We start from the raw sequence: 27,919 nt of genomic DNA, 5'->3' as shown, positions 1-27,919 counted from the left end.
GGTGCATTCTGACCTCATCGCCCCAGCTCAGCCACGTGTCGAGGTCACCGTGTGCCACCCCAGCTCCCACCCAGCCCCTCGTCCTCTGGGAGGGTAAGCTGGGCTCCACCCAGGGTTGCAGAAGCGACAGGCGGACGGAGTCACAGACTGTTCTGGACATTCACAGCAGGTCCTAGATGACGTCCACATCTAACTGCAGAGAAGGCCCCAGAAACTCTGGCCTGGGCTCACGCCACGCTCCAACATGCCAGGGAACTGTACAAGCCACACCTTAAAATCATAGTGCTCATGATGTTTCTGAAATGACAGAGGGTATTTTAAAGCAGGAAAAATAGTAACAAGCATGTAGGTGAGAGTTGAACTTGACGACCCTGGAGCTGGAGTTATGAGTCCTGTTGGTTTCCCTGACACTGTGACCAGGAGCTGAACCCCAGGTGGGTGGTCCCCTGCCTCCCAGAGGGAGTAGCAGGCCCCGAGGACAGGGGCTCTTCCTATGGCAAGTATTACCTGCGCTCTCGCTGGCCCGCTGCCCCCAGGGAGCCGGGTCCTTCACTGTCACTGTCCTAGCTGTCTTCTTGTCTGTGCCCGGTTTCCTGCACAGAACGTTCTAGTTCTTCTCAGGGCTCCCTGGGTCCAGGCATTCCACAGTGTCTGGATGTGGTTGAGGAATCTCTTCTCCAGAACCGGAGTCTCTCAGTGTGGGTCAGACACGAGGGTTCTCTGGGGCAGTCGCTTTGTTCTCTAGATGAGGAAATCAAGACTTGGGGACGGTGCGACTGCATGAAATGGCACAGCCACTTGTGTCGACGCTGGCAACAGAAACTTCCGTTCTGAGGGATGCAAGTCGTAGGAAAAGGGGCTTCCCACACAGGCCGAGGCGAGGGAGGCTGAGTCTAATCTCTTCTGCATGGGTCGGGCTGACTCAGAACACGGACGCTGAGGAGTTTAGGGGGAACCGTGCAAGTGTGACAGCTGGCCTCGGCGGTCACCCATGTGACATGCCATTGGGCAGTTGGCCAGCACCTCCTGGGCCAGACGGTCTTCTGAAGGCAGGGGTGCAGCCCCGAGTCCACCAGGCGGGTGGCTGCCCTGCGCATCCAGCTTCTCACACGCGAGACACAGAAGAGAGGAGGGAGTTAGAGAAGGTGGTAGAACAAGGCCAGGGGAGAAGGAGCAGCAGGAAGGGGCGCAGTCTGGGGAGCTGCTGTTTCATACATCCTGAGGAGGGACAAGGAGTGGCAGGTACACACCCTTGAAAGCAGAGACCCGTGGTTTTCTGGAAGAACCTGGCCTTGGGCATTTCTCACAGGAGAGGGATCAGCTTCCAGCTGCACCCGGCGTCTGCGAGGAGCTTAGAGAGAGGGGGGCAGGGACCCCAAACACCCCTGGACTCTGCCTGGTGGGGGTCAATGCACCATGGGGAAACAATTCTGTCTTTTGACACATTTACTAAATGAAACACCGTTTCATTTGCTCAGCAGATGCCCACATCCTGGAGATGGTGTTGGAGGAGCCGGAGAAGCAACTTCCTTCTGAAACGTCCAGACTCAGGTCTGACCTTCGGAGCCAGGGAACAACATCACACAGCTGCTCAGGTCAGTGGATGCTGAGGGACCACGGAATCCAGAAAGGATGGCACCAGTGTCCCGCTGGGGTTCTGGGAACTCTGTGCCTCCTGCAGCCCCGTCCTTCTCACTCGGGGATTCTCAGAGCCCCAGGGTCTTCTGGCTGCTCTGTGACAAAGACTGTCCTTGAGCAAACTTGAGACAGGCTCCTCCAGACCCTCTTTCTATCTAGGCCTCCACCTTGCCTGCCCTGTCATTAGCCCATCTAGCCGAAAATTTTACCAAGTCAGTTCAGGGAGTCAGTTTAGGGAGAGCCCCCATCTCTGGGATCTGCTCACACTCCTTGTCCCGGACCCGGGACGTCAGATGGCCACCACTGCCCCCAGCCTGGATTTCTCCTTAGTGGTTTTTCACCCACCCGCCGACTCCTCCCTCTGCTCGTTGCTGTAACCCCCGCTGCCCCCTGGCCGTCTGTGCTGCATCGGGAGTGGGCCCATCTCCCGCCCGTGTTGCCACCGTCCTGAAGGAAGTCTTCCTTACTGTCTCCTCCTCTAGCTGGGTTTACCTGAGGCCGTGTGAGGGCTAAGCTGCACCCCGGGATGGAGGCCAGGCTCAGGGCTCCCCTCCCCAGACCCCCTCCCTGCCTGGAAGACCCTGAGGACCCTGGTTCTCCAGGGCATCAGTGCACACAGTCAGCTTCCGATAAATTAGATGTTAAAGGTTTAAGATGCGAGCTCTTTTTAGGGATGCTAACACTTAACACAGGATTCTGGAAGACTCCCAAAACTTCAAGACTCAAAATTTGTAAATGCTTCCTACTGGAAAATTTTAAACACATGCGAAAACAGACCATAGGGTAAAACTAACCCTCATTCTATTCAACTACAGTCAACTCATGGCCCACCATGTTTCATCTACACCCTCACTGCTTCTCCTGTTCCAGAAATCTCTCTCTCTCCATCATCTTCATCTCCATCTCTATCATCTCTGTCTCCATCTAGCTATATCTATATGGATAGATAGATTTCTATATAGATAGATTAGATATAATATATAGATCTGTATCTACATACAGATGGGTAGAGATACAAATATGCATAGATAGAGACAGATGGAGATACGTCTGGAACAGAAGTGGTGAGGGTGTCAATGAAACAAGATGGGCCATGAGATGTATGTCTCTCCTGAATATCTATGTATATCCATAGATAGATATCGATATAGATATAAAAGTGAAATTCATATCCTGTGAAACTTATAGTCTCAAATGTGCCCTCTGGTGTATTGGACAAATGCAGACACCTGTGTAAGCCAACCCCTGTCGAGATGTGGACAATCACCACCACCCCAAAAACTTCCCTCACGCCCCTCCCCAGTCAGGCCCCTTCCCCAGCCCCTCGGAAGGAATCACGGTTATGGTTCTTTCCATTGCACATTAGTTTTGCCTGTTCTAGAGTTTCATACAAATAGAATCATACACTCTGTATTCTTTTGTGAAAGGGTTCTTTAACTCAGTACGTTGATTTTGCAATTCATGCCTGTTTGTTCTGTTGGGTTACTGAGTGGTATTGCATTTTGGGGAATATACCACAATTAGTTTATCATTTACCGGTTGAGGGCACCTGGGCTGCTTCCAGATTTGGACTACTGTGAATGAAGCTGCTATGAACTCTGTGTGAGTGTGCATGTGTGCTTTCACTTCTCTTACGTAAATACCTAGAATTGGAATTGCTCAATCAGAGGATAGGTAACGTTTAGTTGTGTAAGAAACTGCCAGAACCTCTTCAAAGAGAAATGTGCCATTTCATGTTCTTGCTAACAGCGCGTGAGAATTCTCGTTACTCAGATGTTTGCAGCTGTCACTCTTTCACACTGTGGCTCTGCTACTGGGTGTGTGCTGGTGCCTCAATGTGGCTTAAATTTGCATTTTTCCGATGGCTAATGAAGCTGAGCAATTTTTCGTGTGCTTATTGGCCATGTGTGTACGTTCCTTTGTGAAGAGTCTGTTCAAATCCTTTGCCCACTTAAAGAAATTTGGTGGTTTGCCTTTTTACGACTGAGCTGCAGAAGTTCTCTGCGTGCTCTTGCTTCCAGTCCTTTGACAGGTATCGTTGATCCTCGTCATTCCTGGATTCCTTATTTAAAAATTCATCTGCTGCTACAATGTATTTGTCAGTTGATTCCCACGGCATTTTCATGGACGTGCACAGAGCCGGGGAGGTCTGAGTCACCGACTCGCATGTCCCCAGCTGAGCTGGAACAAGCTGGCCTCTGCCTTCTTCTTTCAGCTCATACTGAAAACAAGTGTCCTTTTCATGGTCTATTTAGTGCCAGGTTTTTTGCATTTTTGTACTTTTTGTGGGTGATTTTGCTGTTTAAAATGCCGTCGGTGATGGTGCTGAATGCTGTCTCTGTTCCTGAGGGCGAGAAGGCTGTGATGGCTCATGGAGAGAACACGTGTGTTAGATGGGCTTTGTCCAGGGTGAGTCAAGCGCTGTTGGCCGTGAGCTCAGTGTGCGTGAATCAACAATGCACGTTAAATAAGGTGTCTGTGAACAGAAACACACATGAAACAAGGTCATGCGTGGATCGGCTGATGAAAATGCTGTGACCAGGGGCTCATGGGGACCTAACCGTGTATTCTGTTGGGAGCGGTGGTTCTGTCTTCGCGAACTCAGTGTTCACGGTGACTTTACAGAACACGACCACTGCTAATACCGAGACCCCACTGTGCACGTTTTGCACGTCTCCTCCCAGTCTGTGGCTCCCTCTTCCTTTTCTTACTGACGTCTCCTGACGAACGCTAGTCTCACATTTTGAGGGAGGTTAATTCACCAACGTTTTCCTTGGTGGTTTGCTTTGTGTGCCCTAAGAAGCCTTTGTCTACTCCCGCATCGTGAAGACATTCTACGTTCTCTCCCCAGAAGCCTTCCAGTGTTACTTTTTTGGTGTCTACAATCTCTCCCACACTTATCACTGCACGTGTGAGGCAGGGGTCAGAGTTCCTTTTTTCCTGTGGATTTCCATTCACGTTGAAGCAGATCCTGGCCGTCCTATCTTCCCCCCTGATCACACTTCAGTGTGTGCCTCTAACATATGAGGACGTGAGACTCAGGTGAATGCAGCGCCGATTTACAGGCCCCTGTGACGGCGGCCTGCCCTCGGCTCCGGGCTCTAGTGTCAACAGTCACGTCCGTTCCCCGTGCAGGCACTGGCAAGGATTGGACCAAGTCCTTCGAACCACGGGCAGCTCAGCTGGTTTTCTCTACTTGAGTCTGCCATCCCCGGCCCCTCCCTGTCCTTGGAGTAAATGCCACATGAAGGGACACTGGACAGTCAAACATTTAACCCGCTTACTCTGAGCTGGAATTGAGGAACGTCCTGTTTGCCAGTTGTTAACACTTCCGATGCTTCCCCATGTTTGAGTCCGGAGGTAAACGCATTCATTTACTCCATAAATACTCATCTATCTCCCACTGTGAGCCAGGGTTCTGGGTGTTGTCCAAGACAGGTTAAACACTCGTCTTGTGGCCGTCCCGGGGCTTCCATCCTTGTGGGGCAAGGAAACACTAGGCAATGGGTGACACAATTCGCTAAGTTACGGTGGCGACGAGCACTTTGAAGGAGAAGTCCAGGAGATGTGGGATTGCCCTGTGAAGGGGCTTCGACCTCCTCTGGGGAGACAGGCGCATCTCTGAGGCAGGGATACCACCGCCAAATTCTAACAGGAGAAGAGGAATTAGCTAGAGGGGACGGGGCGAGCACAGCATGTGCAAAGGCCCTGAGGTGGGAAGGGACTCAGGACATAAGGATTGGAAGGGCGGTGAGTATAGAGATCACTGAGGGAGGTGAGACTGGGGAGGCTGGAGGGGTCTTGAGGGTCAATTAAAGGTTTTGCTTTATCTTTGGATGCAGAACCATCCAGCAGAACTTTCTGTAAAGCTCTAAACCTGTAGTGTCCCATATGGTAGCCATCAGCCACGGGTAGCTATTGAGCCCTTGGTATGTGGCTAGTGTGACTGAGGAGCTGAGTTTTTAATTTTAATTAAGTAAAATTTAAGTAGCGCATATGACTTTGGCTGCCAAACTGGGCCATGTTCCTTTTGAGCAATGGCAAGCCGTCAAGAATTCAAGGGAGGAAGATGACACAAGCAGATCTGCGTCTGTGATTTGTCCTTTGTCACTCTGGCTTCCGTGTGAGCAGTGTAAGGGCCACAAGGATGGAAGTTGCCCCACAAGACGAGTGTTTAACCAGCGAGAACGTCCCCACCGTCGTCCAGGGGACGGGGAATGGTGCCCTGGCCTCAGGGGTGCAGCACGCTGGAGAGAAACGGACAGATTCCGCAACGTCTGGGGGTGGAGTGGACACAGCCCGCTGGCTAGGTGGCGGGGGAGGGCTGGCCCGGCTCCCGGCCAGGCTGCCGACCACGGGGAGGACCAGGCAGGGAATCGCTGCCCCCCGCAGAGTGGGCCCTCAGGGTTGGTCCAGGCGTGCAGCGTGGGGTCCACGGGAATGCTGGCTGCCGGAGTCTCTAAGGAAGCTGAGCGGAGGCTCCAGTGTGCTGTATCAGTGTACGGACGTCACGAGCACTAAGAAAAGGCCCCATAAAATGCAAACTTTCTTCTCTCCCCGGACTCCTGCACGCGCTGCCAATGTGCTCACGCCCGTCACCCTCGCTCACAGCTGTCACCAGGGGTGTGAGTCCCATTTGATGCTCTTAAAAAACAAAACAAAATAACACTGACCAGCTAACAGGCACATTTCACCTGTTGAGAGAGTCCGAGCCGGCGTCCTGTTAGCGGTTTCCCGGTGCTCTGGGTGTGGCTCTGTCAGACTTTGTCTGGCTCCCTCTCCATTGGGGGGCCCTTGACTCTCTTCCAACTTCACATTCTCACACTTGGCCAGGCCACGGTTGGCAGGGCCGCTCGCAAGCCTGTTATCTAGAACCGTGGAAATCATTCACAGTTTTTGACCCAGTAATGTGGTGCCTGGGAAATTATCCCAAGGAAACAACTGAAAGAAAAAATAAGGTCAGGAAGACTCTTATTGTGGCGTTATCTACAATAGGGGAAAATTCCAAATGGCCGGCAAGGTCACCAATGGGGGCCAGCCCAAGTATACTGGAGAAGAGGGCAAAGAGGGTAGTTTTGAAGGTGACGCAATGACGTGGCAGACGCCCTCCCATTTCACGTGAAATAACAAGCACACTGCGACTGTGAGTCCGAGAACGGACCAGGAAAACACCTGTGGTGCCCAGATGGGAATATGAGCACTTTAATCTTTTCTTTGAAAAGCTTGATTTTAACGACATTTAGCTGGCTCTTGCAATATGTAGAATTCATGAAAATGATCGTAAACAGCATTTTGCAAATTGTTTAACGTGCGGGCAGTTATTTCTCTTGGGTCCATTTGCGCTGATCACAGTTTTCACACCAAAATTAATTTGAAGCATTTTCTGTTGAGTTTTGTGTGTGCGTGATTGTATTTGTATTAAACTCTTACAAATATATCAAAACTGGTATATGTAACTCATCATCATTTTTGGGAGGAATAAAATTAAATGAGAAACAACATCTAGCAAAAAAAAAAAAAGAGAAAAGTGCATGGAGCCATTATTGCACACATCCCACTATTTCACGTCAGATGCACGGCTGACCCGGAACATCCCCGATGTGGAGACAAGGCGGGCGGTTTATTGTTCTTGTGTGTTTTGTGTGAGTCAGGCCCATTTGGATGCAGGTGTCGGAGCCCCGAGGCATGAGTGTTTGGGGTTGCTGTCCCCATAAACAAACACTGGGAGGAAAGGGCACCAGAGCGGCCAGGGGCCAACTCCCAGGCTGGCACCGTCTGCCCACCGGCAGCTTTCTGCCGAATCTCGTGGTCTCTATTTCCTCCCTTCTGCGTCAGAGGAGGTTTCCCCAGGTGTGGGAGCCCTGGCCTGCAGGAGCTCTGGGGAAAGACTCCGCCTTGTTCCAGGCTGAAGTCCCCAAGGGAAAGGGCTGAGGACAGGAGGCTGTCCTGGGTCTAGAGCCACCTGGGGAGTGGGGAGGAGCAGATCTCAACTGGGGACAGCTGGGGTCCAATCCCGCTGGGACCCTCTGAGAGCCTGCGGACCACGCCTCCAGATGTCTGTCCTCTAACTCCTGGCTGCCACTGAGGAAGGCGGCTCCAGGGGGCACTGCTGGCACCCCTGGGGATGTTCTTTCCAGGCCAGAGAGAGCTCCAGGAGGGAGGGTGTCCGGGGCAGGCCCGGGGTGCAGGCGTGGCCCCAAGACCCTCTAATCAGGGGCAGATTAACACGCAAGCCCCTCAGTGTGTGCAGATGCTCTTCAGGAAGACGCCAGGCAGCAGTGGATCTCACAGTTTCATTCATTCATTCCATCATTCATTCATTCACTTATTTACACCCAGGCAATGTTTGTTGCTTAAAAAATGGTAACATTATTAAGGCATAACATTCACACAGCAAACTGCATGTATTTAAAATGTTCCTCTGGGTGAGTTCTGACAGACGTGTACATGTGACACTGGTAGACGGACAATTGGGTTGTTTCCATGCTTTTGATGTTTGTAAATAAACGCTTCTAAAAGTGGACAGTATAATTTTATAAAAAACAGACGTCTATTGTTTTCTGGTGAAAGTAAATTACACATGTTGTAGTATACAGGAAAAACAGAGAAAAGTATAAAAAGCAAAAAATTCTTTATAGTCTCACAACTCAATTTCAACCACCAGAATTTTTTGCTGAATTTCTTCCCAAACTGTTCAATGCACGTGTATGTATGTATTTATGTCTACGAAATTGTCAAAACCAGTGCCATCTTACAAGTGTGATTTGATTCCTGCCTTGCGTGATGAACATGAGTGTGCTAGTCTGGGTTTCCCAGAGAAGTGCAGCATACAAATACGGTTTAATTTAAGGAACTGGCTCACTTGGTCCTGGAGGCTGAGAAGTCCTGCGGTCTGTTCTTTGCAGGCTGGAGACCCAGGAGTGCAGCTGGCCCAAGTCCCAGCCCGAGTCCAAAGGGAGGAGAAGGCCGACGTCCCAGCTCGAAGACAGTCGGGCACAGAGCGAATTCTCCCTCCTCAGCCCTTCGGTTCCATTCAGGCCTCAGTGGGTCCGAAGATACCCACCGATGCTGGGGAGGGCTTTACTCCGTCTGCAAGGCCAAATGCTAATCTCACCCAGAAACACCCTCATGGACATAGCCAGGATCATGTTTAGCTGAATCTCTGGGCGCCCCTGGCCAGAGATGGACACATAAATTTGTGTCACGCCCGGAGTCTTCCCAGCGATTGGACTTTTGAGGAAAAGTTTCCAGCAGTCACGTTTTTCACCGTGCTGTTGCTCTTGACGGCCCAAAGGACTCTTCAGTGCCTGGGACCCTCACGGTTTCAAAAACGTTATTCAGAAATATTCTAATTTTGTGCCGTATGAGGTGCTTCCAAATCTGTAACTAACTAATCAAGCTCCGTCACTCAGGGGACATTTTTTGCGCCTTGCCCTCTCTGATCGGGGTTGGGCTGGATGCAGGGACGCATGGCTGGGGTCGGAGATTCAGGGATTCAAGGCCCATCTCCAGTGGCCAGGCCTGGACTGGCCCCGTCCAGAGTTGCTCCTTCCCCGCTCCGCCCAGTTAACTCTTCTCCGTAGGCATGCCGCCTGCTCCTGTCCCTGGGTCCTCTGGCCTCCTCCCTTCCTGATGCAATTCCTGATGCACCCGGGGCCTCCGAGGCCCTTCCGTCCATCAGCGTCCCATGCTGACCTGCCGTGACAGCTCTTGTCCTTCCAACATTGTGGACTCTGGAGAATTAGCGAGCAACCTGTAAAGAGCTCCGAGGGCCGGATTTGGGCTGGACTTGGGGGTCGTGCTTACGAAATTCCTTAAGGTCACAGTTATCAATTTCGTAAACTGTCTTTTCCACTTCACTAAATTCTATTTTGCTCCCTTGAAAGGCGGCCGGGCTAAGGATTAACCACATTGTGGTTGGTTTGCAATATTTAAATTCCAGACTGACTGACTCACATGTTTCACAGCCTCCTCCAGGACGGTTTCTTTCCACTGTAGTCGCTCGTGCAGGTGATGGATGGCCCTTGAACTATTTAAAAAGAATCAAAGTATTAATTATAAATTTAAACAGAACAGTCAGAAAATCTCTCTGATCCAATCATCTCATTTATTGCCTCCTGTTTTACCTTATTCACAGGCTTGCTTGCCTTTTTTTTTTTTGGTGAGGAAGATTGTCGCTGAGCTAACATCTGTGCTGACCATCCTCTGTTTTATGTGGGATGCTGCCACAGCGTGGCTTGATGAGTGGTGCTAGGTCCACATCTGGGATCTGAACCTGTGACCCCTGGGCCACTGAAGTGGAGTGTGCGAACTTAACCACTATGCCACTGGGCCAGTCCCTTGCTTGCCTTTCTTGTAATGTATGTTATTAGATTGTTGTTTTTCCAAAAAAATGAATAATTGACTTATCAGCAGGATATGCATTTGTTGTCTGGTTTGTTTTCTTCTGACGCTCTTCGGTTCTGATTCAACATGTGTCAGTGACACCACATCTCGATGCAGAAAGCCACGTTAGGAGCAAGCACCGAAGACGAGAAAAGTGGCAGTCGGAGCATCAGTGTGACAGGGTGGCGAACCCGAAAGGCAGGACCACCACCACGCCCCCCAGCACACCCGTGCTCGCTCATTCTCTCCTTCATACACACGTGTGCCCGTGCACGTACATGCCTTGAATGGGCCGTTCTGGTGCTGTTGTCCCAAGGCCTGAGGACTGGAAAAGGGGCAGCCTTTCCACCGTGAACATCAGACTCAACACCAGGTCACGGTGTGCACCACCCAGGCTATAGGTCGTGCACTGAATGACCTGCCCAATGTCAGGGACCTGGGCTGTCACTTTCATCTTCTGAGTCCAGCACCTGAAACAGGCAGGGGACATGGGAGGGGCTCAAGAATAGTATTAGATAGGAGATTCCAATATCTGAAAAATAGGTCGTTTGTCCACAAAATCATTCATATGGTTCACCCTAAACTTTGTTGACCTGGAGTAAAGGAACGAGCACATTATCAGTCTTTGATCTTAGTCTGTGTAGGCCCACTCTCAAAGTGCATCCTTCTGGGGTTTTGCGTCTCTGATGCTGAGGACCAGCCCCAGAACTGAGGAGAATGTCCCAGGAAAACGGCCAGCCCGGGAGAGGCTCCTGCAGAGTTGCCCAGGCTGCTCCGGGTGGCCCAGGCCCTGCCCTGTGTGCTGGCGGTCCCCATACACTCTCATCTTTGCCAGGTGCTGGGACTCCGCCTCCCAGGCGTCTGCTGGGGGTTGATCACACAGGGAGGACCGGGGTCCTCTGTGAAGCACTGTGTCTCTGAGGCCGAGGGAAGAGAAAGAGGCGGTGGGCCAAATGCTGACAGCAGGGCCACTCACAGCAGACAAAGAAAGGACTTCTCATCTCTCCCTTTGGTGCTGGTGGCCAGAGGGAGCTCTCAGTGGCGGCAGGGGCAGCCGCCAGCCCTCCTCTGGTGGATGGTTGTTCTGAGCCCATCATGGCTGAGCGACACAGGCGGAACCATGAGACTCTTTCGGCCACGGCTTTCTGCTCCGTGGAGTTGCACCGGGCAATCAGCCTGGAGCCCGCTGCCCTTGCCGTGTTGGGGGCTGGGGCAGAGCTGTGCACAGGAGGACACAGCATGTAGGGGTTAGATGAGAATGCTGGTGAAAATCGGAAACTAACCCTCCCATCGCTGAGACCAGAGCCCTGCAAAACAGCGCTAATTCCACCTCAGCCCACGGGAGGTTGGCAGGTGGACCACCTGGCTGGAGAACAGTGTGCCAGGCTGCTGAGAGTACCTGTTCCATCCTGCCTGTCTCCCTCCTCCTGAAGACCCAGGTGCTTCATTCTCCTGTGCGATGGTCCCAGACCCGCCTTCAGAGGCTCCTCTATGTCCCACTTGTCAAAGCTTCCCTTTAATGCTCCCTAGAAGAATTTTGAAAAATCAAGTACTTTTATGCGTATTATAAAATTAACAACTAAAATTTTTCATCATAAGCTTAAACAGTTGTAAAGAATGTAGTTTCCAGTGTATACTAAATATTAACATCTTACAATTTGATTCTCAACATCATCCATTTAAAAATCCATAAACTTAATAGTTAGAAATTTTACATCATTTAATATTTTTCAGATATTTCTATTCTGATTTCCTCACAAAATTGTCTCTTAATGAGTTTTTTTTAATGCTTGGAAGCTGTTTGGGTCCAATCGTGTTCCTCTAAAACAAGTCCTAACCCCTTGTCGCTGTGAATGTGACCTTATCTGGAAAGAGGGTCTTTGCAGAGGCGATCAAGTTAAGGATCTTGAGATGCGGTCATCCTGGACTAGGTGGCTCCCAAGTCCAGTTACTGGCATCCTTGGCAGAGAAATGAAGGGAGATTTGAGAAACACATGGTGCAGGCCCAGGGCAGACCGCCACGTGATGACGGAGGCGGAGTCTGGAGGGATGCGGCCACGAGCCACAGACGCCTGCTGCAGCTTGGTTGCAGACTTGTGGCCTCCAGGACTTTCATAAAGAAATGTCTGTTGTTTTGAGCCGCAAAGTTTGTGGTAATTTGTAAATGTGGCCCTAGGGAACTCATATAGGAGCATATTCTACAATTCAGTATAAATTGAAATAAAATCCGTTGTTATCACAAGCCTCCAAAGTTAAAAAAATATATATTTCTTCTGGATTGGGTTGGTAGTACAAATGTGAAAGCAAAACAGTAAAAGTCTGTTACAAATTTTGATAAATACTTTTAAACACAAAACGTAAAGTCTTATTGGAAATTCATTCCTTTGGAGATGGTTGGGGCTTTTTTTGTTTGATTAGTTCAGGTACCTGTGGAGGCACAGTACTCGCTGGGTAGGGAGCCCTGCTTTGGATCTCTGTCTTTCTCTCTGTCTGTCTCTGTTTCCCTTGAGAAACCTTCCTTAGATTAATAAGGATATATGGATTGATAAATAAATGACAAGCAATAGGATATACTGGAGTGTATGAGGAAGCCATTTGGCGTAAATCTAATTCAGCCTGACCTTGTTTTTCCAAAAGGGCCTGACGTGGCCATTGAGCATGCATTGTATGTCTGCTTTAGGCACTTGCTGTGCCCCAAAGACGGGAACGATGCCCTTCAAGTTAAGTACGTAACTTCCCCAACGTGGTGTTCCTTAGGGATAAGCACCTCCCCCTAAACTAAGGAGGGATTGCTGGCCTGCAGTGCTCACCCTGGGACCACCCACCTGTGACCACAGACCTGCGGCCCGCTGGGTTCATCAGTTGCTGTGTGCATAGCTGTGCCGGCAAGGCAATCTTGTGACTGTTGTAACAGGGACGCTCCAATCAGATGTGACACCTGCTCTTTGATGGTAGGTAACCACTCTGTCCACCCCACTTCTTTGGAGTGCTCCGTTCCTTTGTGGAAGGGCTCTCCCGGGCTACATGGTCCGCAGATCCCGCTCATAACAAACTCATCCCAATTTTGATTTATAGATTGGTTAGGGATTTTTTTCTTTGACAGGATGGAAGCAGCTTTTTTTAAGTCGTTGATTCACTAAGTTGTCAGGACTACTTCTGTGACACAGCAAATATCTGTATAGTAATCTATCATCAAAAAAGGATTTTTTTTGATGAGGAAGATTGGCCTTGAGCTGATATCTGTTGCCCATCTTCCTCCTTTTGCTTGGTGAAGATTGTCCCTGAGCTAACATCTCTGCCCATCTTTCTCTATTTTGTATGTGGGATACCGCCACAGCACGGCTTGATGAGTGGTGTGCAGGTCCGCACCCGGGATCTGAACCTGTGAACCCTGGGCTGCCAAAGCAGAGCACGCAAACTTAACTGCTATACCACTGGGCTGGCCTCCAAAAAATAATTTTAATGATCTACCAACTGGTTACTTCTCAGGCCCACCTTCAAGTTTTCTGAAGTAAAGAATCAGGAAGTGGCTGAATGGCCAAAGAAGGTGCTACCTGACCTTTCTCGTTGCTGTCTTCATGGTACTGTGTTCCTTTCCCGGTTCCAACCCCTCCTCCATCTCTCTCCTCAGCCCTGCCTTGCACTGTGTGTCTAGTAACCCCAGGCCTGCGGTCCAGGGGCGGCCGGCCCTGCTTCGTGTTTCTGTGGACTTTTGACTGGAGCTCATCGGTGGCCTGTCCTGTGATTTTGGATTGTGAGCTCGTGTTTGGTGGGACTTTGCTCTGGGAACTCTCATGCTCCCAGTGCCACCAAGCCAGGGACACATTAGGTTCTTGGCTTGAGCATTCCTGGATCATATACATAGAATAGGTCCAAAGGATCTGCGACCAGAGCTTACAAACTTTCAGGGAAGAATACTTTTCCTCCCCAGAGCTGGGGCCAAGAAAGACGTGTTTTCTTGCTGTCTCCCTTTGCCAGTGGTGGATTTTTCTAGGATCTCCTGTCATTGAGAACACAGCCTTTCTAGGGTCCTGGGCTTTGTAAGGTGGTCCCAGTTCCAATTCTCCCACATCTGTGGGCCAAGCCTGTTCTGTTCCCATGGGGCCACTAACATTCGGGCTTCTCCTGGGCAGCCAGCTCTGCTATTCACATGTTTGTGACATTTTATCTGTCACGTCTAGGAGTCATAGAAATGACATCTCCTTCCTCCCTCCCCTTCTCTCCACCCCCAACTCCTGTACTCTTCCTTCTATAACTCTTCTTTTTCTAGATCCTTCCATGGTGCCATTCAGAATGCACAACCCATGGTAAACAAGCCCCCTTCCATTTCCCTCTCCTCACAGGAGGAAAGGCTCTCAACAGCCCAGATCCTCCTGAAACTGGCTGTCCCCTGACGTTGCTGCCCTCCTGCATCCCTGCCTTACCCTTGGGCACGCCACTGTCCCCTGTCCCCGAGGGCCACTGGGAAGGAACTCTCTCAGCCTCATGAAGAATATCGCTTCCAGGTGATTCGTTCCCCATTCATGGGCCCAAGTGCACCCTGTTAAACCCTCTCCATCTTTCAAAACCACTCTTTATCCCTTCTCAGTGCCACACACCGATTCCCCACACCCCCTTCACCGGCTCAGTCTTCCTTGCCACCTCCGTGTGAAAATGCACGATGGGCCCATCAGTGTCGATGTGAATGGTCCAGCTCCAGGCCTTGACATTCCTTGGCTTCCGTAACTCTCCATGCCTTCCTTCACTCCTTCGCCCCACAATGCCTTGCGCAGCTCCACGCTGGACCACATCACCGACAGCTCGTCGTCTCTGAACCGTGAGTCCAGTGCACCAGGTCTCGTGTTACCTGTTCTTCCAGGGCTCTCATTTCCTTGCATCCACAATGCTGCTACTTGACAGAGTTGAGCCCACTGATCTTGTGGCCCTTCCGGTTTGTCACCCGTCCTCGGTGAGTTTCTTCCCTGCAGAGCTGATGAGTAACTTGAACCACAGTTTGCCAGCACGGTAAAGAAGTGTGTTGCCTTGCCGTTCAACCACAGAAGCTCTGCAATCCTCCCAAACTTGTATCAAATAACCCCACTTCTACTTCCAGAATTAAAATAGTGTGCATCGCTTGATGAAATCTCCAGCTTTAGGGTTTGGGGACCAGTTCATGCTCTTCACTACCATGTGTCCTCAACTCAGACCAGCCATCCATGCCAGTGGCCCTGGCCAGCTCTCCCCCCTGCTCCAGCCAGTTCTTTCTAAACTGTACCATTCTCCTGGAGGGGCCTCCTCTGTTTCTTTACACCTCTCTTGGCTGATGACCTTGCCTTGACTTCCTGTGGCAAATTAGTGCTGGTAAAATTGACTTTCTACTCCCATACTGACCAGCTGGTCTGCCTCTGCGTCTTCGTGTGCCCTCCAGGGCCGCGCTGCCTCCTTGCACTCTGGGCATCTTTTCAAATGCGGATTCTGAGTTGGCAGGTGTGGGGCGGGCATACAGACTCTCCATTCTAACAAGCTCCCAGGTGAGGAGGATGTTGCTGCTGGTTCTAGGACCTCAGGTGAGAGCCAGAGCGTTGTGAACACCTATTTGCTGTTTCCCTAGCATCTACTCACCACTCCCTCCTTGCATGTGATTCTGGGGACGTTGATTCCACCATTGTCTCCCGAAGTACACCTTGCTTCTTGGCAGGTGGAATGGTCAACAGTCCATCTCATGCCAGGGCCACGGTGACTGTTCACAGGGGCACATGGTCCCTGCTCCCCGGTGTGGAGCTCAGGGAGTTTGGGAAATTCTGTGCCACAGACCCGCTTCCTCTGGATGTTTGACGTGAGGTTGCGACTCCTGGAACCATGGCTGCCGTTCTTCGCTCCAGTGGGGCAGCATCCAGAGGAGGAAGGCAACACGTGGGCTGAGGCACAGCCACGGAGGCCACAGCCAGAGGGCAGAGTGCGAGCAGGCCCCCTCCCCTGGGCTCTGTGCCCTCCAGCAGGGTGTACGCCCACCTGCTTTGGGCCTTCTGTTGCGCGTGGCTGAGACATCAAGTGGCACAGGAGACATCTCGCGCCGGTGGTGAAAGAACAGATTGTCAAATAATTCTGAGACAAGCCACCAATACAACACAGTCAGATCTCTGCCTCATGCTACAGAACATTTCTCAACGAGTCATAACTCGTTAGTGATTGAAATCAAGGTCATTCTTCTTCATCTCCGTCAGCTCTCTCATGTTTTTCCAGCTCTCTTTTCTTCTGCTGTGTGGAATGAGGGTCAGGCTGTCTTCCCTGTTTTGGCTGGATTTTCTGCTGGGTCACCTCCGTTAGTCATCCCCAGCTGATGGGAAAGTCAGGCCTGCTGAGAGACGAGAACACAAGGGCTGTGGCCTGGGTGACACCACACTGGCCATCATGAGAAACAGCACTAACGCTCCCCTCTGGTTCTCTCATCAGCCCTGCGTGGCCGGCATTGCACGCGCAGAAATGGAATCTCAGAGACACTAAAGGACATGCTGAGCTCTCTCGGCGGAAACGTGGCAGAGCCAGAATATCGATTCAGGAAGCTCCTCCAAATGCATCCCATTATGGCAGATGATTGATGGTCCCTTCCCCCTTTCTTTGGCAAGAGAAGTGCCCTGTTCCCAAGCAGAGGCAGATACGCTGACCACCCTAATCACAGGGTGAGCACAGGATCCAAGATAGCCCATCAGATTCTTCCTTGGAAATCCGTGTCTTGAGCTGAGAACCCCTGTGGGGAGAGGTTAGAGCTGAGCCATCCTGTAGAATGTTCCAAATAGCTGCTCTATGCGGCCCTTCTGCTGACAACTCCACGCTTCTCGGGCCCGGCTGTCTGGCTTTTCCATGGCTGTGATCTGCCGATGGTCTTCCTGTATTTTTTGCTGGTTTTGAGTTCACCAGATTCAGTTTCTGTTGCTTGCAGCCGAAGTGTCATCCTGACATTCTCTTCCCAGTCAATAGCGTTTTCTCCCAGAGGGAGTATCCAGGAGGCCGCGGCTTGCCAGACGGGATTGAAGGATAAGGCATTAGCTGGGTACACGCCAGCGGGGAGGAGAATTCCAGATAGCGAGAAAAGCACGCCCAGAAGCCCAGCTGCCTTCAGGGAACCGCAGGTGCTCTGGCCTGGGCGTCACATTGTTAGGAGAGTGACTTGCATTAGTCAGGAGTGCGAATCCACCGTGTGAGTTATGGGCCTGGGGTGCAAGACAGGAAACGCCCTGACACAGTGGTGGGGGGGGGAGGATGCACGTGGGCGGGCAAGGCGGGGCTTGCAGGGGATCCCACGGTGGGACCACGAGGGAGGGCCCTGCAGGAAGGCACAGAGCCGGGCCTCTGTGAGGCTTCCGCCACTGTGGGTTTGCCGTGAAGCGCCTGGTGGTCAGCAGTGGCAGAGGGGAGCGAGGGCAAGCTGGAACTTTCCGGCACTGGCACGAATCTGCATCGCAGAGACCTGCAGGGAGTGTGGAAAATACTAGCCGGCAGCCACAGGGCAGCAGGCCCTGGGGACGCCTTTCCCGGCCCGACCTGGTTGCCTGGAGAGCGATCCTGCATCCGCTCGACCAGACGAGCCTCGTGGCAGGTTGCTCAGATGCCAGGCTGAGTGACACAGGGGTGGGGAGGCAGGGCGCCCGTGGCAATGATGCCCATTCCCGCAAAGTGAGGACGGGCAGCAGGGGAGGTTGCTGTGGTCTGAATGTCTGTCCCCCCACCGTCACGTGTTGAAACCTATCCCCCAGGGTGGTGGTGCCAGGAGCAGGGGCCTTTGGGAGGTGACTGGGTCATGAGGGCGGAGCCTCCATGCCAGGATTAGTGTTCTCATAAAGGAGGCACCAGGCAGCTCCCTCCTTCCATCACGTGAGGGCTGGTGGGATGTCAGTTCTCTGCACCCAGAAAGAGGGCTGTCCCAGGACCGCACCCCGCTGGCACCCTCATCCTGGACTTCCAGTCTCCAGAACGGCGAGAAATAAGTTTCTGTTGTTTCAGCCACTCAGTCTGTGATGGGGATTCTGTCAGAGCACCTGAGCTGACTCAGACAAAGGGACGGGAGAGAGGTGGCTGGAGACATGCACAGGACTTGGTGGTCAATTGGAGCTGGTCAGTGAGAAAGATGGGCACTTCTAGAACAATCCCCACGTCTCAGGCTTGGGATCTGGAGGGCTACAAGAGGGCAGTCTCCCTGAGTTGGAAGGATGAAGGAGGCAGTCTTGGAGGTAGAAATGGCACCACCTCCAGGATTCCTGGATGGGATGGACGGAGCTTGTTCAGGAAGACCACGAGGAGGGAGAGGGGTCTCTGCACACCCAGCTCCACGCTGCCCGGGCTGTGGGCTGGTGGCACCACGACAGAGCAGCACATGAGGGACCTACAGACACTCTGGTTATAGGGCGAGTTCCCGGGGCTGGGTGGGTGACTCATCTGTAACCAGGACACGGACGAAGAGATGGGCAAATGTGCATGGAAACCAAGCAGACGGGCTCTGATAGAGGAGCACGGTGTAAAATGGGGGCTGTCCAGACCCGGGGTCAAGGAGGAGTCAGCAGAGGACAGGTTTCCAAATTGCTCCTGGAGATTCAATGGGAACCAGCAAAACCGAAGGTGGCTGAGAAGAAGCATGTGGACAGAGGGGTCAGCACTGCACGGGATGCAGGCCAGGGAGGCACGTGGTGTGCAGGAGAGGACAGCAGTCCAGGTGGCCGAACTGACTGCAAAGGGGGGCTGGCCGCAGGTGGGGCTGGAGAAGTCAGTCTGATTCATGCTGTCTGACCAGCGGCGTGGCAATATGAATCCATGTAGAAACTCTAAATCAAAAATATGTTCTCTTTTACTCTTTCAATAAACTGAATTCTCTATATATTGAGCAGTATATGCATTGCTTATCAATGATGAAATCAGCAGTGCAAATCATTTGACAAAACATTCTAACAACGTTGGAGGCATCTGACAAAGTTTTGAAATCGGTGGCGCCATCTCTGGTTTGCTGTGGCTGTCATCAACCGGGGCCCATGTCTGTGCCTTGACGGAGTGGAGGAGGCTACACCCGGTCTTCTAGACTCCCGTGTACTCTGACAGTCACCTGGGGGCCCACACGGAGGGTCACTCACGGAGAATCTCCTGACACCCACGGCATTGATCGCGGGAAAGAACCTGGCTCAGATTCCGCAGAACTAACCACGGTGACACTCCGCAAGGCTCAGCTCTTATAGAATTGTCCAGAGGTGACCAACTAGGTCAACAACAATGACCTTGGAGTGAAAGGTTTATTTGGTCGTCTTCATTCTATCAATTCTCCTTTACCTTCAATCCACGGTCGGTCATTTGGCCAACTTTCGTGACTCAGTAGCTTGAAAGAACTTCCAGGTCAATGCATTTTTCATTTTTGTTATCACACAACACATTCCATATAACGGATTCAGACGGCCTAATAGTTGCCCTCCTGGAAATGAGATTTCATTCTTTTTTTTCTTTTTTTTCTTTTGAGGAAGATTAGCCCTGAGCTAACTACTGCCAATCCTCCTCTTTTTTTTTTTTTTTAAAGATTTTATTTTTTCCTTTTTCTCCCCAAAGCCCCCTGGTACATAGTTGTGTATTCTTTGTTGTGGGTTCTTCTAGTTGTGGCATGTGGGACGCTGCCTCAGCGTGGTTTGATGAGCAGTGCCATGTCCGCGCCCAGGATTCGAACCAACGAAACACTGGGCTGCCTGCAGCGGAGCGCGCGAACTTAACCACTCGGCCACGGGGCCAGCCCCCCAATCCTCCTCTTTTTGCTGAGGAAGCCTGGCCCTGAGTGAACATCCATGCCCATCTTCCTCTACTTTATACATGGGATGCCTACCACAGCATAGCTTGCCAAGCAGTGCCATGTCCACACCCGGGATCTGACTCAGCGAACCCCAGGCCACTGAAGTGGAATGTGCGCACTTAACCGCTGTGCCACCGGGCTGGCCCCTATTCTGCTTTGTTTTGGTGGGAATGTCGTGGCCCCTCAGTGCTTGCTCGATCCTGCCTTATCTTGATGAAGACATCTTATTTTATGTGCTCATCACGCTGATCATTCCTCAGGTTAGTCCATTCGCTTTAACAGTTGGAATTTTCTCCCAGTAAAGTCAAGTTCCTAGAACAGTCTCCACGTTGAACGTTTGATGGCCGCCGCTTCCCAGTTTACTGGAGCGGATCCCCGGCGAGCCAGGAGCTGCCAGGCTGGCCTTGCACCTCGGCCCACGGGCCCAGTATGCTTCTGCACTTTTCGTTATTTTAATTCCCTTTTCTACACACGTTGTTTCATCCTCTCTGAAGTTCACTTGGTATATGGTAGCAAATATAAAGTTTATTGAGCATAGATAAAGTGAGTTAGCTGATTTATAGTTTTTATTACATTTTTCAGAGATAAATGAGCACAGCGTTGTGGCTGCTGCTGTGTTAAACCATCCTAATATTTCCCAACTCCTGGCCAGAACTCCTCATTTTCGCTGCCTTCTTACACGGCACCGCCTCGACAGAACCCGGTGAGGCACCAATCTGAGTTCTCTGGCTGAGACCGTGTTTTATGAGCACTGACAATAAAGCCTGATAAATTGTTTCAGATATCTTCGAGCACCTCAAAACCATGAATTTACCATGAAAAACTTGGATTTTTTACATTTTAAGTAAATTATTAAAGTAACTTTTGTGTCAAAAGGTGGAAGCTTCATTGGTTAAGATCGAAATTTTATTGTCTTGATTTATATATTTTCCCCAAAATTGTTTTCTTATTTCAGTTAGATATATATTTTGCAACAAATCGATTCTATAAATTTAGATTGCAGTCATGTGTCCACATCAATATTATCTTTTAAGTTCTATTAAAAGTATCCTGTCTGAATATGCCAAATTATTTTTTAACTATACAGTCAAACTTTTAAATTGTGAGGGTGTTTTTAAAATGTCAATTAGATTTATTAATAGAATTTGTGAGCTTTTCCCCACATGCTTTATTGTGTGTGACTTATTCACAATGTTATTACATGTGTTCTCACTGACAGTTACAAATTCTTTGTGTGAGCTGGAACGTTCTCACTGCCAATTCTAATAAAACAAGTATTACCGCTTCCCACTTTGAACCATACGACTCTTGAGTAACATTTACATCCAACAACTGTATCACTAACAACAAAAGTAAGCCACTTGTTTTTTTGAAATTAGCAAGTTGTATCTTTTCATTTCAGGAAAAACAAATGATTTCATGGGCAATGTATTGCAAGTTATCCAAAGTATGAAAACAAAAGGATGGATTTACTTTTACTTTTGTTTTTTCCCCGAAGCGATGAAAGACTGTAAAGGGATGGACGGAAGGCATAACCCAGAAGGACAAAGAGAACAGCAGGGAAATGGCAGTAGGACATCTTGAGTGCTGGAGATAAGATGCACAAGGGACAGCTGAAGTGCAGAGAAGCTGAAGTCTCACCCAGCGATACGGAGCTGAGAAGCAAGTCTACTCATACGTCAGACAGCAGAAAGGACGAGGATGCAGAAAGGACAAGGATGCAGAACAGATGAGGATGCAGAAAGGGGAGGATGCAGAAAAGACTAGGGATCATGGGCACCAGACGCCCCTGACGGTGAGGAGAGTAATGCAGCAGGAAGCAGGATTGTTGGAAAGTTTGTGTGGGGTGCCCTTGAAACCCCCAAGTCCCTCCCCCCGCCACACTGCTCCTTGACCACCCTTCCCGGCCCTGGAAACGTCTGGAAGTTTGCTGCCTGCAGAGGACCAGGTGAGCGAGTCTGCACCAGGGATGCAGGCATCACTGAGGGGAGTTGATACTGGAAGAGCACCTGCCCTCTTTCTTCACATGCCTCTAAGAACACTGGTGGCGAGGGTCATCCTCTCCAGGCGGGAGACCCGATGGCCTTCTCCAGAGAAACTCGCCAGCCCGAGAGCAAAGACGGTTCTTGGTGAAACAGCTCAGGTAGCTGAAAATCCCCCTGCTGGGAAGCCCACCAGCCGAGCAGCTTTCCTGGCCTTCACTCTTTCCAGTCAGCGTTTCATACCCTGTTCTAAGATCAGACAGCCACGATTCAGACATTCACAGGAAGCTTCCAATGAAAGAAACAGAAACCAAGGCAAATAGAAAAAAAAAGAAATTGAGAGAAAAGAGATAATGTAAAAATAAAAGGAAAAGTTCCTAGAAACTATGGTTTGTAGTCTCAGAGAAATAAAGGAAGATATTGCATATAAGAAATAAAGGCAGAGAGAAACAAAATAGGACTATTCATAGAATGAAGATGGGCCTCGGAAACTAAAAAAGTGAGAGCTCAGAAAAGTTTTAGTGGAGGTAATGGAAGGAGACTGGAGGGTGCCTCCAAGTAAGGAGACTTTGAAGGAAAATAGCAGAGAAGAGCAAAGAGCACGAGAGGAGCAATCTGGACTCCAGACGTGTGAACAAAGGATCCTCGTAGTAGAGATGAGAGAAGAGAGAAGAGGAGGAGATTATACAAGAAAACATTAAAGCATTTCTAGAACAGAAGGACTTGCGTTTCCAGTTGAAAGACCCTGAGTGCCCTGCAAAATGGAAGGAAAAAGACCGTCTCGTCCCCAACGCACAAAACTTGGAATGTAAAAACACTGAGATCAAGAACCGCTTGACATCCCACCATGCGGAAAGAAGGGACCTAAGCTGAACAATGTGGGGGCTAACAGGAGGTGAAGGAACTGCTCCCCAAGACCACAGGGAGACCACGTCCACTGAGACCCAGAAGGGCAAGCAGTCAGGGGCAGGGCAGGAAACGGATGTCTCAGTCCTGTGAGTTCCTGAGGAGCTTACTCTGCAGATAGCCTTTCTCAGGAAGCTACTACAGGATATGCTCCAGCAAAATAAGGGAATAAATCAAGAAAGAGAACAACACGAGGGCCATGTAGTAACAGAGAGGTAAAAGAGTCTCCACGATGACCTGTCACCTGAGGTCCCTGATGTTCCCCTGGGCAGAGCCTGCAGCGCACCTGCCAGAGGGAACAGCTGGAGGAGGGTTCCAGAAGGACTCTCTCCAAGAAAAAAAATGCAGTTGACAGAATATGTGAAGTTTCTGAATGGACTGAGAGGAGAGTCAAAGTTCTGGTGAAGTGTTTTGGAATGAATTTATTTTTTAATTTTATTTTTTGCTTATTATTTTTTTTAGGAAGATTAGCCCTGAGCTAACATCTGCTGCCAACTCTCCTCTTTTTGCTGAGGAAGACTGGCCCTCAGCTAACATCTGTGCCCATCTTCCTCTGCTTTATATGTAGGACGCCTGCCACAGCATGGCTTGTCAAGCAGTGCCATGTCCGCACCAGGGATCTGAACCAGTGAACCCTGGGCTGCAGAAGTGGAACGTGCGAACTTAACCGCTGCACCACCGGGCCAGCCCCTGGAAGGGATTTGTAATAGGGGCAAAAAAATTGATAACCTGCCATACCTTATAATGAAATATAATATCTTTTTCTGGTATGAAATAACTTGTAATTTCAGGAAAAATAAATGGCTTATTTTTGTTCTTAGTGACAAATGTTGGATACAAACATTACTTGAAAATTGTAAGTATCATCAAACACGTTTTGTCAGAATGGGGAATAATGTCCTGACAAGTTCATGGTTCACATAAAGAAAATTTGTACTCTTCAATGGGAGAATACAAAATAACGTTATGAACCAGTTACATATAACAAAGCATTTGACATATACTCTTGGCGACAAAACTTTGGGAAGGTGATTGATAATGAAATGAAAAAATTTAGCGAATACGATCAGAATCTGTAAGATTTTTTACTGCACAGTTAAAAATAATCGAACATTTTCAGATGATATACTTAATAGAACTTTAAAAACAATATTGATATGGGCATGCCACCACAATCTAAATTTATGGAATCCACTTGTTGCAAAATACCTATCTGACTGAAATGAGAAAATAATTTAGGGGAAAATTTATTAATTAAGGCAACAAAATTTTGGTCATTACCGACAAGACACTTGGTTTCACAGCTGAGGTACATTGTATCAGCCTGCTCCTGCGGCCGCAGCAGACCACCACAGGCGGGCGGCTGGAAGAGCAGACGCATGTTTCTCACCGGCCCCGGGGCTGGCGGCCGCCATCCAGGTGCCGGCAGCATCAGGTCTGGCACGAGCCCCTCCCGGGCTGCGGACGTCCCCCTTCTCGCTGAGTCCTCACACGGATGAGAGAGAGCAAGCTGTCTCACATCTCCTCCTATAAGGGCGTTAATCCCATCGGGGCCCATGCTCATGCCCTGGTCTAACCCTACTCGCTTCCCAAAGGCCCGACCTCCAAACACGGTCCCACCGGGGTTCAGGGCTCCAATGTGAGAGTTTCGGAGGGACACGGTTCAGTCCACAGCACGCGACGAGCCTGTGGAAAGGAGGTGATTCCATGGCTGGAGCCGGGGCACCATCTCTCTGGAGAGCAGCTCCTCACATCTGTGGGGCTGAACCGGCACTCGCCGCGTCCTGGCAAGTCTGCTCGCGGGTGTGTGCACGTGCGCACCAGGAGGCGTGAGAAGAGCGCCCAGTGGTGCTGTCTGTAATTGTAAAAACGTGGGCAACGAAAATGCCTCGTCCACAGGAGAAAGAACGAGCTGGGGAAACGCCACGTGCAGTTACGTGAATGTATCTACAAACGGTAGCTTTCTGCACAAGAAGGCAAACTGTGAAAAGATGCATTCCGAACGACGCCAAGTATGCAGAGTAAAAAAAGAAAAAAGAAGCAGTATAAGGTGGGCTGTTGTTACACACATATGAAGTGTCTGGATTAACTTCAATCGCATGAACAAGTTCCGAAAACAATACTGTAATGATTCTGACTGAGGTTCCGTGAAACATAGAGATAAACTGAAGAGAAGGGACGTGTATATTCCATTAAGTTTCTCCAGCAAGAAATGGCATATGTTGGGGCCGGCCCAGTGGTGCAGTGGTTAAGTTCACACATTCTGCTCCAGTGGCCCGGGGTTCACCAGTTCAGATCCTGGGTGCAGATCTACGCACCGCTTGCCCAGCCACGCTGTGGTAGGCGTCCCACATATAAAGTAGAGGAAGATGGGCAAGGATGTTAGCTCAGGGCCAATCTTCCTCAGCAAAAAGAGGAGGATTGGTGGGAGATGTTAGCTCAGGGCTAATCTTCCTCAAAACAGAAAAAAAAAGAAATAGCATATGTCTCACCATGTAAGTTTCTTTGTAGCCCATCAGTAGATTTTGGCAGTCTTCTTCCTTAGGTCTAGATTGCTTTTTAGGATTATCTACAGGCATTTTGTGTATTTTTGCTGCTGCTGCGTCTGCTTCTGTTAACGGAAGCTTTCTCCATTATAGCTTATATTCTGTGATTGTTGTCTTGTAGAAAAGCTGTTCAGTTTTTATGCTTTAATCTTATGGCTGATCACTTAATGCATTATAAGAATTTTACGTTGATTCCCTTGAGTTTTAAGTACATTATTCTATTATCTTCCAACTGTGATCAGTTTATTTTGTACTTTTAAATAATTGTACATCTTGCTCCTGCTTTATTTATTTTTTTAATGTTTTTCATTGACTGCAACTTCCAGAAAAATGTTAAATAATAGTGATAGCAAACAATTTTGTTCTGTTTGTAATTAAAATGAGAATATCTCTGAAGTATGATTTTGGTTGTGGCTCAGAATTAGGTAATACTCTCTTCTTCTTAGTTGTCTCAACTTTTCATTACTAGTAGATATTAACTGTCAAAAATTTACTTTGGGTATTAAGCGAAACATTTTCTTTTTACTGCATCTTTTCACGTTAATATGTAGCAGATTGAGTGCGATATTTTAAATGCACAATTGGGCCACTAGAGGGTGCTGTGCTCCCACTTTTTAACTCCCCTGCGTTAAATTGCAGATTCTTTTGTTTAAAGTTCAAACATTTTCAATTTAATATGGTCCTTAAACTATTGTCCTCCTTTCAACTTTCTCCAAAGTGGCCCTGAATTAAGAATATGCTTTATTAAAAGTACTTCTTTTTTCCCCTTTACTTGGTCGGTTTTGTGGGGGTAAAATGTACACACAATAAAATTCACGATTTTAACGACCCAGAGAATTCTAACAAATACATGCAGTATTGTAACCAGCCCAGTTGTGATAGAGAACATTTCCGTCACCCCGATAAGTGTCCCCATACCTTTTGTAGTGAGACCCCGGAAACCCCAGATCTCTGCTGTCTCTATGTTGCCCTTTCCTGTCATTTCACGTAGACGGGATCGCGCGGTGCTGGTCTGCCGTGTCTGGCTTCCTCCTGTAGCTCATCCTTTCAGGTGGTCCAGTCACTCAGTAATTGCTCCTTTCTGTTGTGGAATAGCGTTCCATCACGTGGACACACGACAACTGGTTTATCCATTCACCAGGAGATGGACGTTTAGGGTTGTCTTAGCTTTGGGATGTTATGAACAAAACTGCTATGAACTTGCACATACACATCTTTGTCCTGACACATTCTCACCTCTCAAGCAAGTACATGACCGGGGTATTGCTGAGTGAGACGATTAGTATACGTTTAATTTTACGAGATGTCGCTTTCCTAACGGCTTCCCCCAGGTGGCTGTTCCGTTCCCCATTCCCACCAGCAGTGCGAGAGCTCCAGTCTGTCTCCACGTCTCCGTCAGCACTGGGTATAATCAGTCTCGTAAATTCTGGTGAGTGTGTAGCTCTGTCTCACTGCTTTTCCTCTGCATTTCCCTGATGTCTGAGGACATTGAGCATCTTTTCCTGTGCTTATTGGCCTTCTGATATCTTCCTTAGGGAACTGTCCAAATCTTTCAAAAAATTGGATTATCTCATTATTGAGCTGTAACAGCTCTTTATATATTCTGGATACAAGTCCTTTATATTTCTTGCAAATATTTTTTCACAGTCTATGGCTTGCTTTTTATTTGACTTAACAGTGCATTTTGAAGAGCAAATGTTCTTAATTTTGAAGTCCAATTTACTAATTGTTTAAATGTATGGTTCATGCTGTAGGTGTCCAACTTAAGAAATCTTGCCTAATCCTAGGTGACCGGGATTTTCTCCTGAGTTTTCTTCTGAAAGTCTCATAGCTTTAGCTTTTACACTGAGATCTATGATAGTTTCAATAAGTCTTTCTATATAATGTGAGGCAGTGGTTGAGTTTAAACGTTTTGTTTTGTTTTGTTGTTACACAGGGATAGTCAATTATTTCAGCCATTTGTTGAAAAGATTATCATTTCCCCCAGTGAACTGTCTTGGCACGTTGGTCAAAGATTCGTTGACTCTGTGGGAGTGGGTCCATTTCTGAGCGCACTGTCTTTCTTCTATGGATGTATGTCTGCTCCCCTTGGACCCTGACCCATGCCTCCTCCAGGAAGCTCTTGGAATCACTGACGCGAGCCCTCAGACCTGCTCTTTCTTAAAACTGGGTTGGCCGTCCCAGGTCCTTTGCATTTCCACATAATTAGTTTCTCAATTTCTACAGAAAAGCCTCCTGAGGTTTTGTTGGGGATCATATCAAATCTCCCCATGAATCTGGGGAGAACTGGCGGCAATGACAACACCGGGTCACGAGCGTCCATTACTTGGGTCCTCTGTAGTTGTTCTCAGAAGCATTTTATAGCCTTTGCATCTTTTGTTTAATTTGTATAATAAACGTATGTAAATTTATATAAACACCTATGAAATAAGTATTTTACATTCTTTGATATCGCTGTAACTGGAATTTTAAACAACTTTAATTTTCCAATTTTTCATTGTATTTATAACATATAAAAAATTTCCAACATATATTTTATTTTTGGTGTATGCAAATCCAGAGGACTTTTGTATACTGACCTTGTGTCCTACAACCTTGCTAAACTCACTTGTTAGTTTTAGCAGCTTTCTGTAGATTCCTTACATTTTCCTATGTAGGTTGTCACG

The 27,919-nt window shown here is 49.1% G+C and overlaps 1 long non-coding RNA gene across 3 annotated transcripts; it reads left to right on the top strand.

Annotated features, from left to right (window-relative positions):
- Positions 1 to 1,064: 1,064 nt before the first annotated feature.
- Positions 1,065 to 27,919, top strand: LOC124233874 (uncharacterized). Of its 3 annotated transcripts, XR_006887165.1 has the most exons (4): positions 1,065 to 1,242; positions 1,482 to 1,595; positions 26,585 to 26,682; positions 27,190 to 27,919. It is a non-coding gene; the product is annotated as an uncharacterized LOC124233874 (long non-coding RNA). The 3 variants fall into 3 exon arrangements; XR_006887164.1 differs by lacking the exon at positions 27,190 to 27,919 and having other exon boundaries at positions 26,585 to 26,861; XR_006887166.1 differs by lacking the exons at positions 26,585 to 26,682; positions 27,190 to 27,919 and adding an exon at positions 8,544 to 8,954.

Source organism: Equus quagga, unplaced genomic scaffold, assembly GCF_021613505.1.
Source record: "Equus quagga isolate Etosha38 unplaced genomic scaffold, UCLA_HA_Equagga_1.0 268.1_RagTag, whole genome shotgun sequence".
Classification (NCBI taxonomy): Eukaryota; Metazoa; Chordata; class Mammalia; order Perissodactyla; family Equidae; genus Equus; species Equus quagga.
Note: the sequence above shows the minus strand (reverse complement) of the source record. Positions and strands in the feature narration are given on the sequence as shown.